Below are 16130 nucleotides of genomic sequence, written 5' to 3'. Positions count from 1 at the left end.
GAGTAGTGTTGTTGAGGATGAAGGCAAGGATGGAGGACGCGACGCCGACCATGACACCAAATACTTCACCAGGACCTGCCGCGTGGCGTCATCGACAACACCCGAGCAGGCATGCATGACGAACCACGTCGCGTTCATCACCTCTCGCACCCCATGGTACCTCCCTGTTGCCACGGACCGCGCCGACCATCCTAGTGCTGGCACGGCCCCCGCGTAGAGCTCCAGGCACGACCACAAGCCTGCCCTGGTTTCCTCATTGGCGATGGTGGCAAAGGAGAGCGCGGCCTTGATGGCGTCCCTGGTTGCGGTTGTGTTGGCCACCGTGAGCCTCACCGCGAGCGTGGCCAGCAACGGCACGTCGTGCGCGAAGGCGCACGGTGAGGACGGGTTGTGGTAGAGTGCCGACGCGCATTCCTCCGGCTTGACGACAGCGGCGCTAGACGATGTGTGCGGTTCCTTGGGCAGGTACCACGCCATAGCACCATCCTCGCTTTCCTCTAAATCACAACGAAGCAAACCCATTTGAACATCTTGATAGTACTCTTCTACAGATTTGGTACCTTGCCTCAATTGTTCCAACTTATGTAAAATCATGCGCATAATAAGGAGGAACAAATGTGGCCTGCATGATCCTTTTTAAAGCATCCCAAGTTGGTGTGTTATTTGGGTTCTTATGATGGTATTCAGACCACCAAATAGAGGCAAAATCAGTAAACTCACTTGTGACAGCCCTAACACGTTTGGCCTCGGGAAAATCATGGCAACTAAACTTTTGATCAACAACTAGTTCCCAAGTAAGGTATGCATCAGGGTTATATTTTCCATCAAAAGAAGGCATGGTGACCCTTGTACCCACCAAACTAGTAGGATAAAGGCTCAGGGGCTGTGTGTCACGTGTCTATCGATAAAAAATCTTTTTCTCTGGATTTCAAGGGGACATTATGCAAATTAGAAGATTGACCCTCAGTCTGATTCTTCGATTCAACCGAAGGCTCGGGGGATACTCCATATGGAGTGCGACTTTTGTTGCAGTTCCATATAAAATTCAAGGTTGAAGAATACAAGACTAAGTTAAATGAGGCTTGAGCACATTCTAGCCGCATGGCAGTTTTTGGGTCCCTTTGAAGATTCAACCAGATGAAGCACTCGAAAAATACTAAAACTAGTCGGTGAAGTCTACAAAAGTACTCGAAACTGTTGCATTTGACTAAAAAGTACTTGGGGGCTTGTCGTGCATACATCTATGTGCCCACCAGAAGGTTTGGACAGTCCTAAATATAGGACTGGACACCTTGATGTATCTGACATGGAGATTATGGTGCAGGACGACGTAGTCTACATGGAGGACATGAACTAGTCGAGGATTAGGAAAAGTTCTTGTAGTAATAAGAGTAGGACTCGTCTAGTCGAATCTGACTAGTTTTCTTATAACCAACCGACCTGTAAACCTACCCCCAGCTAATATAAGGAGAGGCAGAGACCCCCTCCAAAACAATTCAATCCAACCAACACACATGACGTAGGGTATCACGCTATTCAGTTTCCCAAACATGTCTAAATCTTGTGTTTGTGTTTACCTTCGAGTTTCTAATCTCGACGAGCCCCACTAACCAAAACACTACCTCGGACACCCCCCTCGGTAGGTTGCCGGATCTAAACACCGACAGCTGGTGCGCTAGGTAGGGGAACTCGTCGAGAATCAATTGGCGAACTCGATGGCACAAGTCATCATCAGGCCAATCTTCGTGTTCGAAGTAGGTGCGACATTCGTCTTCGACTCTTGGGTTTGTGTCACAGACGGTGCTGGAAATTTCTGCGGCCACATTGCGCCGGCCAAGAGAAGAAGCAGCAAACCATGATGCTCCAGTGCCAAGCTCTGGAGGATCTCGTTGAGAATTTCAGCGAATTTTCAATTTCTAACCTTGTCAAAGACTGTGGGACAAGTCCGAGTTAATAGATTGACCCGCACGAGCTGGCATATAAGCCATCATGCGAATCGGACTACCACCCGAGTCGATTCCCGTTCGAATTTCATAACACAACCATCATTTATTAGGCTTCCCTGTCTAGATCACAATCCAATACGAATATGATCGAGGATTTTGACTAGTACTCAGACCCGGATGAGGAGACTCCTTTATAAGGTCCGCAGCAAGGCCTAGTGATCACATCAACTCACCAAGGTAAATTCGTCTACTAGCCCAACATGAAGCCACCTGCTCTCACCAAGAACGACGATTCGTGCCTCATCGTCTACCTCGACACCCTCCTATACCAGGAGGGCACTCCTCTATCACCCATCTACGAAGAAGGCGACACTACGGAGGTCATCACTTCAAGCTCAGGAAGCTACTCTCCGGAGCGAGAACTCTTCATCCTCATTACTGGACAAGAGGACGAAGAAGAAGAGCAACGGGACAGAAACCTGCGGCATGAGCATCACCCAGATGATGTCTCGCAGGATGATCTCACCACCAACATTGTCGGAGAAGAGACTGAAGCTCAAAGAACTCAACAATGAGCAAGAAATGCCGCAAGAGCAGAGCGTCACCGCCGCCTTGCAGCAGACTTACCAATCCAACCTGGATAACGCCTTTGAAGTAGTTCAAATGCATCATCATCGTAATCCTCTATCTACCGTCGTGTCTATTGATCTCATCACCCGCACGATGCCTTACAATAAGCACACACGACAGTTGGCTCAACTGGCGAAACTCGCTTACGAACAACTCAATGAGCAGAATCAGATACAGTCAGTCAAACATTCCCCATCCCAACGTAGTCAACATGGCAGCAGCCATAGAGACCCTCCGTCCAGACCAAGCCAACTTGGAGCCGCCAGACCAAGCCAAGCTGGAGTAGAGGGTAGTCGGGCTAGACCCTCGGGAGGCTGTGGCCACCGTGTGGCTAACCCAGAACCTGAACGCCTAGCAAAAGACCTCCGCAACAAGATCAACGCCACCCACGACGCCCATACCATCATCGACGGACGGCGCTATGAGTGCAAGCAGGAAGTCGAACACCCGGGAGATGATTCTAATGGGTTCCTCGCCTTCTCAAGACGTGTGAGGAGGATAATTCTACCCAAAAAATTCAAACCTCTAGGTGTCACCAAGTATAATGGCAAACAAGACCCAGTCCAATGGCTACGGTGCTACTCGCTATTAGTACAAGCAGTTGGGGTGAACGACGACGCCAATGTCATCTACTTCCCGATCTACATGGAGGCAGCACCATTCACATGGCTCAAATCATTGGATAAGAACTCCATCGACTCATGGAAGGACCTCAAGGTAGCATTCACCAACAACTACGCAGGGGTAATACCGCGTCCTGGCAACAAGATCGACTTGTCTCATGTTAAACAACTAGAAGGCGAGACCCTGCGGAGCTACTTACGTCGCTTCTTCGATAAGAAGGCCACAATCGTGGACATCATAGAGCGCAACGTTATAGACTGCTTCCAAAACGGCCTCCACGACCGCCAGATGTTCTAGGACTTCGGCAGAAAACGCCCCGCTGATGTCTAGTCTCTCAAGATCATGGTACAGGCGTCGACAGACAAAGAAGATAGGGAGATCGAAAGGTTCAAGTCCAATCACAACAAGGGCCAGAACAACAACAATCAGAATAATGGCCAACGCAACGACAAGAACCGCAATGATCGCCCTAATAATGACAACTAAAATAACTAATTGGGAGGTTACAATCGCAAGCGAAAGCCAGACAATACTATCGTAGCAATGTCACAGTCGTCCAAGAAAGGTGGTGCCAAAAATCAAGAGAGGTCCTCATTCAATGAGCTCCTGAAGAAACAGTGCCTATGGCATCCATACCACGAGCACTCTGTAATAGATTGCTTTAGTCTACGCAGAGTCATGAAGGACCTCCCAGAGCCATCTGACACCAAAGACAAGGGCAAGGCCAAGGAAGATGAAGATGATGGCGACAATGGAAAGTTTCAGAACCCATCCAACACCGTCAACGTCATTTTCGTTGGAACACCGGGTATTGCTACTAAGCGGTTCCAGAAGCTCGCCCTTTGAGAGATAATGTCTATTGAACCTGCAACACCAACGCTCCTTAAATGGTCCGAGGTGCCAATTACCTTCTCTAGGAAGGATCAATGGACTATTTTCTCAGACCCAGGATGGTATCCCCTTGTCTTGGACCCAGTTATCACTGGCTCTAGACTTACTAAGGTACTCATCGATGGCGGTAGCGATCTCAACATCACCGATATGCTCACCCTAACAAACTCTCCTTTCTATAGGATCATCCTAGGCAACGTGGCTGTACCCCTCGGACAGGTGGTATTGCTAGTTACCTTTGGGACCAAAGAACACTACTGGACATAATACATCCATTTCAACGGAGCGGACTTCGAAACATCATACCACACCATCCTCGGAAGACCAGCATTGGCCAAATTCATGGCCATCCTGCACTACATGTAGTTAGTACTCAAGATGCTGGGACCCAAGGGAGTACTCCCTATGCGGAGACTTGAAGAGGTCGTACGACTGCGACACAGAAGCTGTGGAGCTAGTAGCAACTACCCAAGTATCAAACTCGATGATGCAAGTCTTCGCCACATCCAAGAAACTATTCCTGTCAGAACTCAAGATCCCAAAAAAAAGTCGAGGGCAACCAAGGTCAAGCCAGCAAGTGAAGTAGATATCAAAGCCATTGACCTTGAGACTCGTGATAGCTCCAAAATAGCCCTGATCGGCATAGGGCTGGTTCCTAAATAGGAAAGCATGCTCGTCAGCTTCTTCTGGGCCAACCAAGGCATCTTCACGTGGAAACCAGCGGACATGACGGGGGTGCCTAGGGAGTTGATTGAGCACTCACTCAACGTGAATCCAAAAGCTACACCTAAAATACAACGCCTGCGACGATTCACCCAAGACAAAATGAAAGCCATCAAGAAAGAGCTGGCCAAACTACTCGCGACAGGCTTCATAAAAGAACTCTATCATCTAGAGTGCCTCACCAATACCATTCTGGTATGAAAGAAAAACAACAATGAGTGGAGAATGTGTGTTGGCTATACAGACCTCAGCAAACATTGACCAAAGGATCCCTTCGAGCTCCCTAGAATTGATCAAGTCATCAACTCCACAGCTGGATGTGCCTTACTCTATTTCCTCGATTACTACTCGGGGTATCACCAGATAGCTATCAAGGAAGAAGACCAGATCAAGACCGCGTTCATTACCCCATATGATGCTTTTTGCTACACAACAATGTCTTTTGGGTTGAAGAACCTAGGCACTATTTATCAACGAGCAATCTAGGAGTGCTTCAAGAAGCAGCTACACTGCAACATGGAGGCATACGTGGAAGACGTGGTTGTAAAGACCAGAAATCTCGATGACCTGATTGCGGATTTAGAAGAAACTTTTGCAAGTTTGCGAGAATTCCGGTGGAAGCTCAACCCGACAAAGTGTGTCTTCAGCGTACCCCCCCCGGGAAACTACTCGAGTTCATCATTACTCAACAAGGGATTGAAGCTAACCCTGAGAAAATCTCCGCCATCACCAACATGCATGCCCCATCAAGCATCAAGGATGTCCAGAAGCTGACTGGATGCATAACGGCTCTCAATATATTCATCTCAAGGCTTGGAGAATGGGGCCTACCCTTCTTCAAACTACTCAAGTGGCAAGACAAATTTTAGTGGACCGAGGAGGCAGATCAAGCTCTACAAATAATTAAAGAACTTCCTATCAAAGCCACCAGTCCTCATGGTACCAAACCCCAATGAAGACTTGCTACTTTACATCTCCACGACTACCAACGTTGTCAGCACGGCGATCATGGTTGAAAGACCAGAACCAGGCCATGTATACAAAGTAAAGAGGCCAGTCCAGAAATTACTATACGCAATACTGCTCACCTCGCGGAAGCTATGACACTTCTTTCAGGAGCACAACATCTCTGTCGTCACAAACTTCCCTCTTGGAGAAATTCTCCACAATTAGGATGCAAAAGGAAGAATATCAAAGTGGGTGGTAGAAATCAGAGCATTGTCCCTGGAATTTAAGTCGAGGACTACGATCAAGTTCCAGGTACTAGTCGATTTCATGGCAGAATGGCGGAAAAATCAACTACCAATGCCAACGGAACGTCTAGAGCATTGGGTCATGTATTTCAACGGATCACTCAAGCTCAAGGGCACCGGCACAGGAGTGCTCTTGATATTGTCTAAAGGCAAACAAATCAAGTATTTCCTGCAAATCTTCTAGGAAGTATCCAACAACAAAGATAAATACGAAGTGCTTCTGCACGGGCTCTGCCTAGCAGTCTCGCTAGGAATTAAGCGATTGTTAGTCTATGCCGACTCACTAGTGGTGATCAATCAAATCAACGATGAGTGAGATCGCCACAAGGATAACATGGATGCGTATTGCCTAGAGCAAGCTAGAGAACAAATTTTCTGGTCTGGAGTTCCACTATGTAGTTCATGACAATAACGTTGTCGCAAGCGTCCTATCCTAGCTTGGATCCACTCGTGCTCAAGTTCCAATAGGAATTTTTGTCCATAAGCTGCACAAGCCATCCATAATGGAGCTGGCACTGTCAACAACCACTGATCAAGGTCCTACCGCACCAGATCGGAAGGTTATCATGATCGACGTAGACTGGATAATTCCCTTCATCAACTATATCAAAGAGCACAAACTACCCCCAGACAAGACAGAAGTAGAGCAAGTCTTATGATGCAGTAAGAACTATGTTCCAATCGGAGACAAGCTTTATAGAAGAGGTGCAACATTAGGAGTACTCATGAAGTGCGTCTCATGTCAAGATGGCAAGGGCATACTAGGGGAGATCCACAAAGGCATTTGCGGCAACCATGCATCCTCACGCACTATTGTGGGAAAGCTTTCAGAGCAGGGTTCTATTGGCCTACAGCTCTTGCTGATGCTGATAAACTAGTTCGCCGATGCCAAGGATGCCCATTCTTCGCCAAACAACAGCACTTCCCTGCCTACAAGCTGATCACCATACCACCCTCTTGGCCCTTTGCATGCTGAGGGCTCGACATGATTGGCCCACTGCCTACGGTGCTTAAAGGATTCAATTGAGTACTGGTGGCAATTGACAAATTTATCAAGTGGATCGAGGTGAAGCTAGTAATCCGCCCCATGGCAGACAGAGTACTTGACTTCCTCGACAAAATTGTCCACCGCTACAACTTTCTCAATCGCATTATCACAAACCTAGGCTCCAACTTCAATAATCATGAGTTCTAGGAATACTGCAAGAATAGTGGAATCAACATCCGGTATGTCTCTGTCGCTCATCCGTGGGCCAATGGCCAAGTTGAGTGCGCCAATGGGATGGTACTGGAAGCTCTCAAGAAAAGGCTGCACGATATCGGAAACACGAAAGGGGGAAAGTGGCTCAATTAACTACCCAATGTCCTTTGGGGGCTCCGTACCCAGCCATGCAAGTCTACAGGGCAATCGCCCTACTTCCTAGTCTATGAATCCGAAGCTATCCTTCCTGCTGACATCATGTGGAAATCGCCAACAGTCAAGTAGTACGAGGAGGGTGCAGCAGAAGAAATAAGACATCTAGACTTAGACAGCCTCGAAACTCGCTGTGTAGCACTCGTCCAGTCTGCAAGGTACCTTGAAGGAATCCACTGCTATCATGATCGCAACATCAAAGAACATTCATTCAATATAGGAGATATGGTCCTCAAGCGTATCCAAGACAGCAAGGGGCTGCATAAGCTAAACTCACCATGGGAGGGACCGTTCATCGTCTCTAAGATCACTGGACCTGGGTCGCATAGGCTCCAACATCTCTCTGGTGAAGACTTCGCAACTCGTGGAACATCGAGCAACTCTGTCAATTTTTTCCCTAAATTTTGATTTACATATTCATGTACATCGGCCATCGGCCCTAGTTGTAGAATTACAATTCAATAAAGCAGTCATATTTTTTATCTTAATTTGACTACTAATTACGACTTGCAAAAGCAACTTTGCAAAGCTATTCAGCTCCCTAGCCAAAATCTCCCAAATCGCTGGACAAAATTTTGGTGAAGTTATTCAACTCACTGGACAAAATTATCCAATTGCGGCTTGCAAAAGCAAGTCAGTAGTAAACTCCATGAGTTAGTTAACTCATTGGACAAATCTATCCCTTAGCAGCTCATAGAAAAGAAGCCATCAGTACCTCGGGAGTTAATTACTCGAGATACTATCCACCAGACAAGTTTGTCTAATCGCGGCTTGTAATAGCAAGTTTGCAGTTCTAGGTTTCTAGAGCGCGACATCAATACAACCTAAAGAGGTTGTAAAGATAGGATCTAGTCAAAGAAACCCTGAAGAGACTACTCGCCCAGAAGTCTACCTATCAGATAGCTTGAGTACTTGTACTCCACAAAAAGGAGTCGCATCCTAAGTACTCTACATTGTGTATCTGAAGAGGCTCATCAAAGAAGCCTTGTGCGCAGACACATACATCCACTGTACGAGCAAATGTCAGGGAAGATTGTACGAGCAAATGTCAGGGAAGATCGTAAGATGCACTAAAACAACAAGTCAAAAGCAACAGAGATTGCAACAAGACTTAGAATTATTTACATTTCAAAGCATTCATATTGTGTTTACAATACAAGAACTAATGTTTGCTTTTGATACAGAAGTACTCAAGGACTAGATGATTTACTACTTCTTCTACGATGGGGTCCATCTTTTACAAGTACTGCTGAAAGAGTTCGTCCAAGCAGTCCTCTGCTATACCCTCCTCAACAGGAGTCATATAAGCTTGATGATAGAAGGACTTGACGAAGCTCAGAAGTTGCTTGGAGATAGACTTCGCCATCTTCTGAATGTAGATAGTAAATTTCACTAGCACTTCCTTGAGTACTTCTGATAGCGGGCGAGGCTCTACACCCTCAACTGGAGGTTCCACCATCTCTGCTATTGGCTGGGCTGCTTCAGATATCTCCTTCAGAGCAAGTTTTGTAGCTTCCAGCTCAGCTTTGCGCTCCTGGATGGTCTCCATGACATTGACCAAGTCGACTTCACCATGTTTGTGCATTTTTTTCTCTTTCTCTAGGTGATGCTCCAGGTTCTCATATCTTCATACCAACTTATCATGTTGATCTGTCACTTAGTAGTAAGCGTTCTTCCAATCGCTGACTTGTCCCTGGATATCTTCTTTCGACTTTTCAAGCACTACACAAATAATACACAAGATGATTAGTATTACAAAAAGAATCAATACTCAAAATCCAAAATCTGCTGGTTAACTGACTTGTTGCGTCCCTTGAGATGATCTTTTTCCTCCTCAAGCTGCTAGATGCGGATCCGATACTCAGCGGCAGCTCCGTCATACTTCATCAGCAATCGGGAGGAGTACTCCCTCTCTTTGGCAAGTTCCTTTTCAAGGGCCTCAGCACGGAGTACTGAGTTCTCGTAGCCTTGAAGCACCTGAGACTTCCGGCGGGAGCATTTGATGACATCCTGCGTGACAAAATAAGTACTCGTAGTAGAGTATGGGTACTAATTACAGGTTATGGAAGAAGCTGGATCAAGCATACCTTTGCGTAAGCACCGATACGATGGTGCATCTCCATCATTCCGGCTACCATATCCATGTTCAGTAATATGTCATCGATCAGCTAGATATCTTCTATAATAATTTCTTTGGTGGCAGAGGAATTGCAGCTTCAGGGTCTTCATCAGTTGTGCGCTTCCTCGATCTAGAATTCTCGGGAGCTATGTGTCGGTGTTTTAACCCAGCAACCTATCAAGGGAGTACCCGAGATAGTGTTTTGGTTGGTGGGTGTCGCCAAAATCAAGGAGTCGATGGTAACGCAGGAACACGATTTAGACAGGTTCAGGCCGCTAGATCGTGTAATACCCTACGTCCTGTGTGTTGTATGCTTGTATTCGATTGAACTTGTTTTGAGGGGGTCCCTGCCCACCCTTATATATCGGGGGAGCAGGGTTACATGGTAGTCTTTGGTACAAGACTACTAGTCGGATAAGACTACAGAGTCCTACTCTAACTCAGCAGAGTAGTTTCCTTGTATTCCAACAAGTCCTTTCGGAGTTCCATGAAGTCTACGTTGCCCTATAGCATAGTCTTCATGTCCTGATATGTCTTGAGTACGTCCTCTTGAGTGGGTCCATACAGATCTTCTGGTGGGCCTGGAGGATGTATGGTCGACAAGCCCCTGAGTACTTTGTAGTCAAATGAAACAGTTTCGAGTACTCAGCAGACGTTGCTCGACCGGTCTTTGGTGCTCGTTAACTTCTGTCATGGCTAGTCTTCGAGTACTCAAGTACTGTCATGCGGCTGGAAGGTACTCTCAACATCATCTGATGTTGCTTTGAGTAGTGTTTCTTTGAATCTTTATATGGTAGTGCGATGACAATCGCACTCCATATGGAGTAGCCCCCGAGCCTTAGATTGAATCGACGAATCAGGCTGAGGGTCAAACTGAATTTGCTTCATCTTTCCATAATCCCTGAAGAAAAAGAAAATTTTGTCCAACGAGCGAGGTGTATGCAGCCCCCGAGCACTTGATCGACTATGTCCAGACGATGAAGGGGTCAATCACGATCAACATGACCGTTGGACTTCAATATCGCGATAAATTTTGAGAGTATCAGACCGTTGCAAGATTACCAGCTGTGTTCCCAGAATTGTGGAGCCGTTTTAGATCCGTTGCGCTGTTATAAAAGATAAGGCCGGTAGCCTCCATTGTGTACGCTTCCAGCCATTCGCATCTATCATTCTCCATCTTGAAAAATCCTAACACCGCCACTTGCGCCGCCACCATCACCATTAGCCGATGTAAGCGACCTTGAGTGTCATAGTAGCTTTCTCTTCCTCCCCTTACGCGCCCCAAGGTGATGCATGTGAAGAAGATGGGGAACTGACAAGTCTAAGGGAAAAGTTGCGGAAGAACCGATGAAGGATTCCAAGAAGGGGAAGGAGCCACAACTTCCTCCACCCAAATCTGGTCCTACCGATCAGACTGCTCCGCCAAATCAAGCATCCGCTTGGAAGATGTCCACCATGAAGAAGGAAGCAATCCAAGAGCTGGTGGATGCAAAATTGCTGCAGGAGGAGGCCATCGTGAATTGGAGGTGTGCCTATGCCAATGCTTGGAACTTTGAGGCCCATCCAAAAGAGATAGTGATTTGGGCTCATTTTGTGGAGAGAGAACTTGCTGTCCTATGTCAGAATTCTTCAGAGGTATCCTCAACTTTTACGACATTCAGCTTGTTCATCAGAATCCCAATGGGATATTGCACATTGCAATCTTTGTGCATCTCTGTGAAACATATTTGGGGATACAACCCCATTTTCAATTGTTTCACAAGCTTTTCCGCCGCAAGCCCCAACCTAGTCAAGATAGAATGGCAGTACTCGAAGGCATGGGATTTCAGCTGAGGGATTCCGATGTGTATTTGGAGTATGAGACTCCACCGTCCCATGGTGCCTTGAAGGAGAAGTGGTTTTACATTGAGAACCATGGGCCTCCAATGCTAGTGATCACCGGGTACCGCCCGAAGTACTCGAGCAAGTGGGTTGAAGAGCCTAACATTGAGGATAGTCATCAGGTAGCCGAGTTGTTGCAGAGGATTACAGCATTGAAGAAAGCAAGGTTGACTGGGATAAACATGGTAGCCAGCTTCTTGAAGAGAAGAGTGCAACCATTGCAGCTGCGCTAGACTTGGGGCTACGAGTACTCAGGCTTTGATGATCCATCTCGAATGTCAGTTGAGGATATATTTGATGATGCAGTTAAAGACTTGTTGGGCAAATTTTTTCAAAAATTTCCAAGGAGTGCCCGAAGTCGATGAATCCGTTCAGGAGTTTGACAAATGATATCAACCTAGAGAGGCAACTTGCTTTCCTTGTGAGTACCCATAATTAGTAGTCGTTATGTTTGCCAACCAGTAACTCCTTACGCGGGAGGATGTCCTTTTATAATTTGCTCCTCCTCCTTCCCTTGATGCTGATGGTGCGAAAAATAAGAAATCTGTGTACTATATGTGCTTGCCTGATGATCCCTCAGAGGGGGAGGAGGATGATGGGGACTCTGAGCTGTTTGGCGATTCAGACATTGCGTCGTTTGATTCTGAGTTATCTGATTATGTTTCTGTGCAGTCTCAGGTTTTCAGAGGGTATAAATTTGGAACTAACACCTTGAAGCGTCCAGCGGGAGATGTTGGTGATGAAGAGGTCCAGGCTACAATGTTGAAGAAAAGATGGACCGTAGTGCATAAACGATCAATCAGCAAGCACTTGGAGATATTCAAAGCTCCACCGTCGGTAATTACCTTTGCAGAAGACTAATGTGCTGAAGTATGAGTACTTATTTAGCTTCCTTGAGTAGTCAAATTGACTTGCTTTGACGTTTGTGTTTGCAGGTTGTTGATGATGCGGGTGAAGACATTGAAGATGCCGCGGATGCAGCGTACGGTGCTGCCGAGACTACTACTGATGATGTAGTCGCGATAGCTAAGGATGTAGCTACTAGTGTGGTTTCTTTGGAGACATCTGATGAAGATGCGGCCATGGCGCCCGAGACGGCTACTACTCAAGTAGCCATTGATCTTGAAGTTGCGGGTAGTGGAGCGGGTGACCCATCAGAGACTACCATAGGTGGAACTGTGAAAACGCCCGAAACAGTTTCTGACGCCACTTTGCCTGAAGTCCCCGCTAGCGGTAAGTACGCGAGTACTAGTAGTAGTCGCATGTACGTTGTCTCTGAGTTGGTTCTTTCAAGTCTTGGTGAAAATACTGAGGAGTTGCCACCCGTACCAGCTAGTGAGCCAGCTCCGAGTGTCTAGCCGGTTCCCGTGGTGAAGAAACGTCGTCGAGTTCCTCCCCGGTCTGCCAAGTAAGTACTCTGTTGTAATGGTTTGATTACCAACTTCACGATTAGTAGTCGCTTTCTTAATCTTGAATTGTGTTTGATATCAGGACTTCCAAGGATATTGTTCTCGAAGGAGTGAGCGCGGAGCAGGTTGAAAATCCATCGGGCACAGACTCTGCTGCAGCACCTATTGTCGATTTGACAAGTGAAGACCCGGCGCAAACTGGTGACACAGGTGCAGTGACTCTCGCGGCCGCCATACTGCGGGATGTAATCTGTTCACTTGAGGATCTGACGCTACCAGCCCCTGAGGTTGTTAATGACAACCCTCCCCCCACAACCAAAATTGTAACGACTACAGCAACGACGAGTATCGAAGAGGGGGCTGTGGTAGTCTCACAGAGTATCGAGATGAAGCACTCGAAGAGCACCAAAAGTAGTCAGTGAAGTCTACAAAAATACTCGCAACTTCTGCATTTGACTAAAAAGTACTCGGGGGCTTGTCGTGCATACATCTATGGGCCCACCAGAAGGTTTGGACAATCCTAAATATAGGATTGGACACTAAGACATATCTGACATGGAGACTATGGTGCAGGATGGTGTAGTCTACATGGAGGACAGGAACTAGTCGAGGATTAGGAAAAGTACTCGTAGTAATAAGAGTAGGACTCGTCTAGTCAAATCCGATTAGTTTTCTTGTAACTAACCGACTTGTAACCCTGCCCCCGGCTAATATAAGAAGAGGCAAGGACTCCCTCCAAAGGAATTCAATCCAACCAACACACAGGACGTAGGGTATTATACTATTCAGCGGCCCGAACCTGTATAAATCGTGTGTCTACGTTTACCTTCGAGTTGCTGATCTCGATGTACCCCACTAACCAAAAAACTACCTCGAGCACCCTCCTCTGTTGGTTGCTAGATCTAAACATCGACAACGCTACCCACAATGTTGTTGTTTTTCCGGGGGTTAGACTTGTCCATCTTCTCTAATCTATTCAAAATTGTTGCAAGAGAAGTGTTCACATTCCCAATAGACCTCTCTAGTGTGGCCAACCTAGTGTTTGTGTCGACTTGGGCAGTTTCCATTTGACCAATGCGCTCATTGGTGACTCAAACATCCTCATCTAGGTGTTTAGAATGTAGCCTTCGATCATGGTGTTTGTGGAGGGGTCCTTTCATCTTCTCCTGCCATGGTTAGTATGTAGTAAGAAATTCACAAGAAAATATATGCGAGCAACAAATGGAACTTGGTGACAGCAAACTCCATCCTCTCAACCTTGTGCAACCATGTTCTTACATGTTCTTACTATGCAAAGCAGTCAGAGTTGCCACCCGGCAAGAACAGCACAACGGTCACACAAGCACAACCCTATGATGTAGTAGGCAATTTGTGGAGCTATTGTTGGCTGCAAGGAAAACAAATCAAGGTACAATGAGAACCACGTTAGTCAGAGTTGAATAAGCATTCATTGATGGTCCAATGCTGGTCCTAGGGTTAAATCGTGCTAGAGACGTGATCCTGAACACAAGCGTAGTCACACACCAAAGTAGCAAAGGAGTGCAAGGAAAACAACAGCTTTACCCCCTTCTCTTTTTTTTTTGCTCTTTTTCTTTCTTTCTTTCTTTCTTTCTTTCTTTCTTTGTTTGTTTCTTTCTTCATTTCTCTTTTTTTAGGGGCCTAAAATCTTTTGTTCAGTATCATAACAACCAAAACAAAGGGATTACTGCACACCACCCCTTCGAAATCAGATTTACATCTCTAGTTTCACACATCAGATTGCAAATCTCAAGCGCTATTGCGAACCGCTCGAAATGAATTTGGGGGCAAGGCTGGATCCGATGGAAAGACCATAAGATAAGCTTTCCAGATTGTATTTAAACTCTTGAATTGGACATCAAAAACAGAATATGTGACTATTTTCTTCTAGTGCTTAATTGGGGACAGTCGGATCCGTGGTGGTAAAAAGGCAGCGGAGATGTAAATTGTTCTGGTGGATTTCGTGGTTACTAAAAACATGGCCAGAACTCAAAACTCTAAAGAATTAACCACTAAGAACCAACAACTAGTCCAAACAATGCAACCAAAAACTCAAAATGCAAGAACTAAGCAGAACAGCAAATCTCAAACTTGTTTTTGGGATTTCAATTCTATTCTATTTTGGGGATTTTTGGACAGTAGGTAAAGTAAAGTATGGGTAGAATCTCTCACGAAAAAACCTTGATCTGATTACCACATGATGGAACCCACTAGGGTTTGTTCCAGATCTTCGATGAGAGTTGGGGATAACTTTGATTTGGGGTGGATTCAACGTTGGCTGTCCGACTACAACACCACAAGGGTTGCGCCTTAGCAACAGGTACACTATCTTCAATTGGGATGTTCTTGCCATGCCAAGAACACCTCTGAACCTAGTTGCAACCGAGAACAAGCAAGAACAAGATGAACAAGCAAATAACTCACGGATGGATGATACAAAGGTGAATCTGAATCTCAAGTTGGGGTCTTCAATCAAGCAAACGGGTGGTCTAATCGACACACGCACTCACAAGGAAGTAGTAGAAGATAGACTTACAACAAAACAAAACCCAAGTTCTTCCTAGCGGCTTCTGATGCCTTTTATACATGAAGACAGAAGGAGGTTAGGGAAACCCTAGCCAAGATGCTCCCCTAATGGGCTCAACTAGATACAAGGCCCAAAACGTAGGATGGAAGTCCGAATGTCATTCTGCAGTTTCTAGGCAGCTCTGAAGGAATCTGGCAGTGTTTCTGGGCTCATATGAAAATAGACATCAAGAACTTTCCAACAAGTGCTCATGGGCCTCAAACAACATCTGAAGCTAAGAATTATGGCCAAATCAATTTGGTGCTGCCTGGTTGTCCGAACACCTCTAAACGGAGTGATCCGAGGCGCTTGCACTAGAAGGGCTGAATATCTCCAAACGGGGTGCTTGTGGACGTTCTTGGTTGTTGTGGTTACTCCTACTCCTAAACGAGATGCTCCCACATTCCTAAGAATAAGACAATTATTACCATGATTTAGTAGCATCCAATTCTGAGATGAGTTTTTATGAACAGCTAGGAACGACTTTATCTAATAATTAAGTTGTCGTGCACGAGCACTTGTCATCGAACCTTGTTGTGCAGCAGGTGTGGTTGTATCAATGGAAGAGATGTTCTCATCACTTGTTCATGTTCATGTTCGGATGATATTTTTTAAAAAAAATGTTTTTTACAAAGCTGAAATAATTTGAGTCCTAA

The sequence above is a fragment of the Setaria viridis genome, chromosome 8 (genome assembly GCF_005286985.2).
Source record: "Setaria viridis chromosome 8, Setaria_viridis_v4.0, whole genome shotgun sequence".
Classification (NCBI taxonomy): domain Eukaryota; kingdom Viridiplantae; phylum Streptophyta; class Magnoliopsida; order Poales; family Poaceae; genus Setaria; species Setaria viridis.
Note: the sequence above shows the minus strand (reverse complement) of the source record.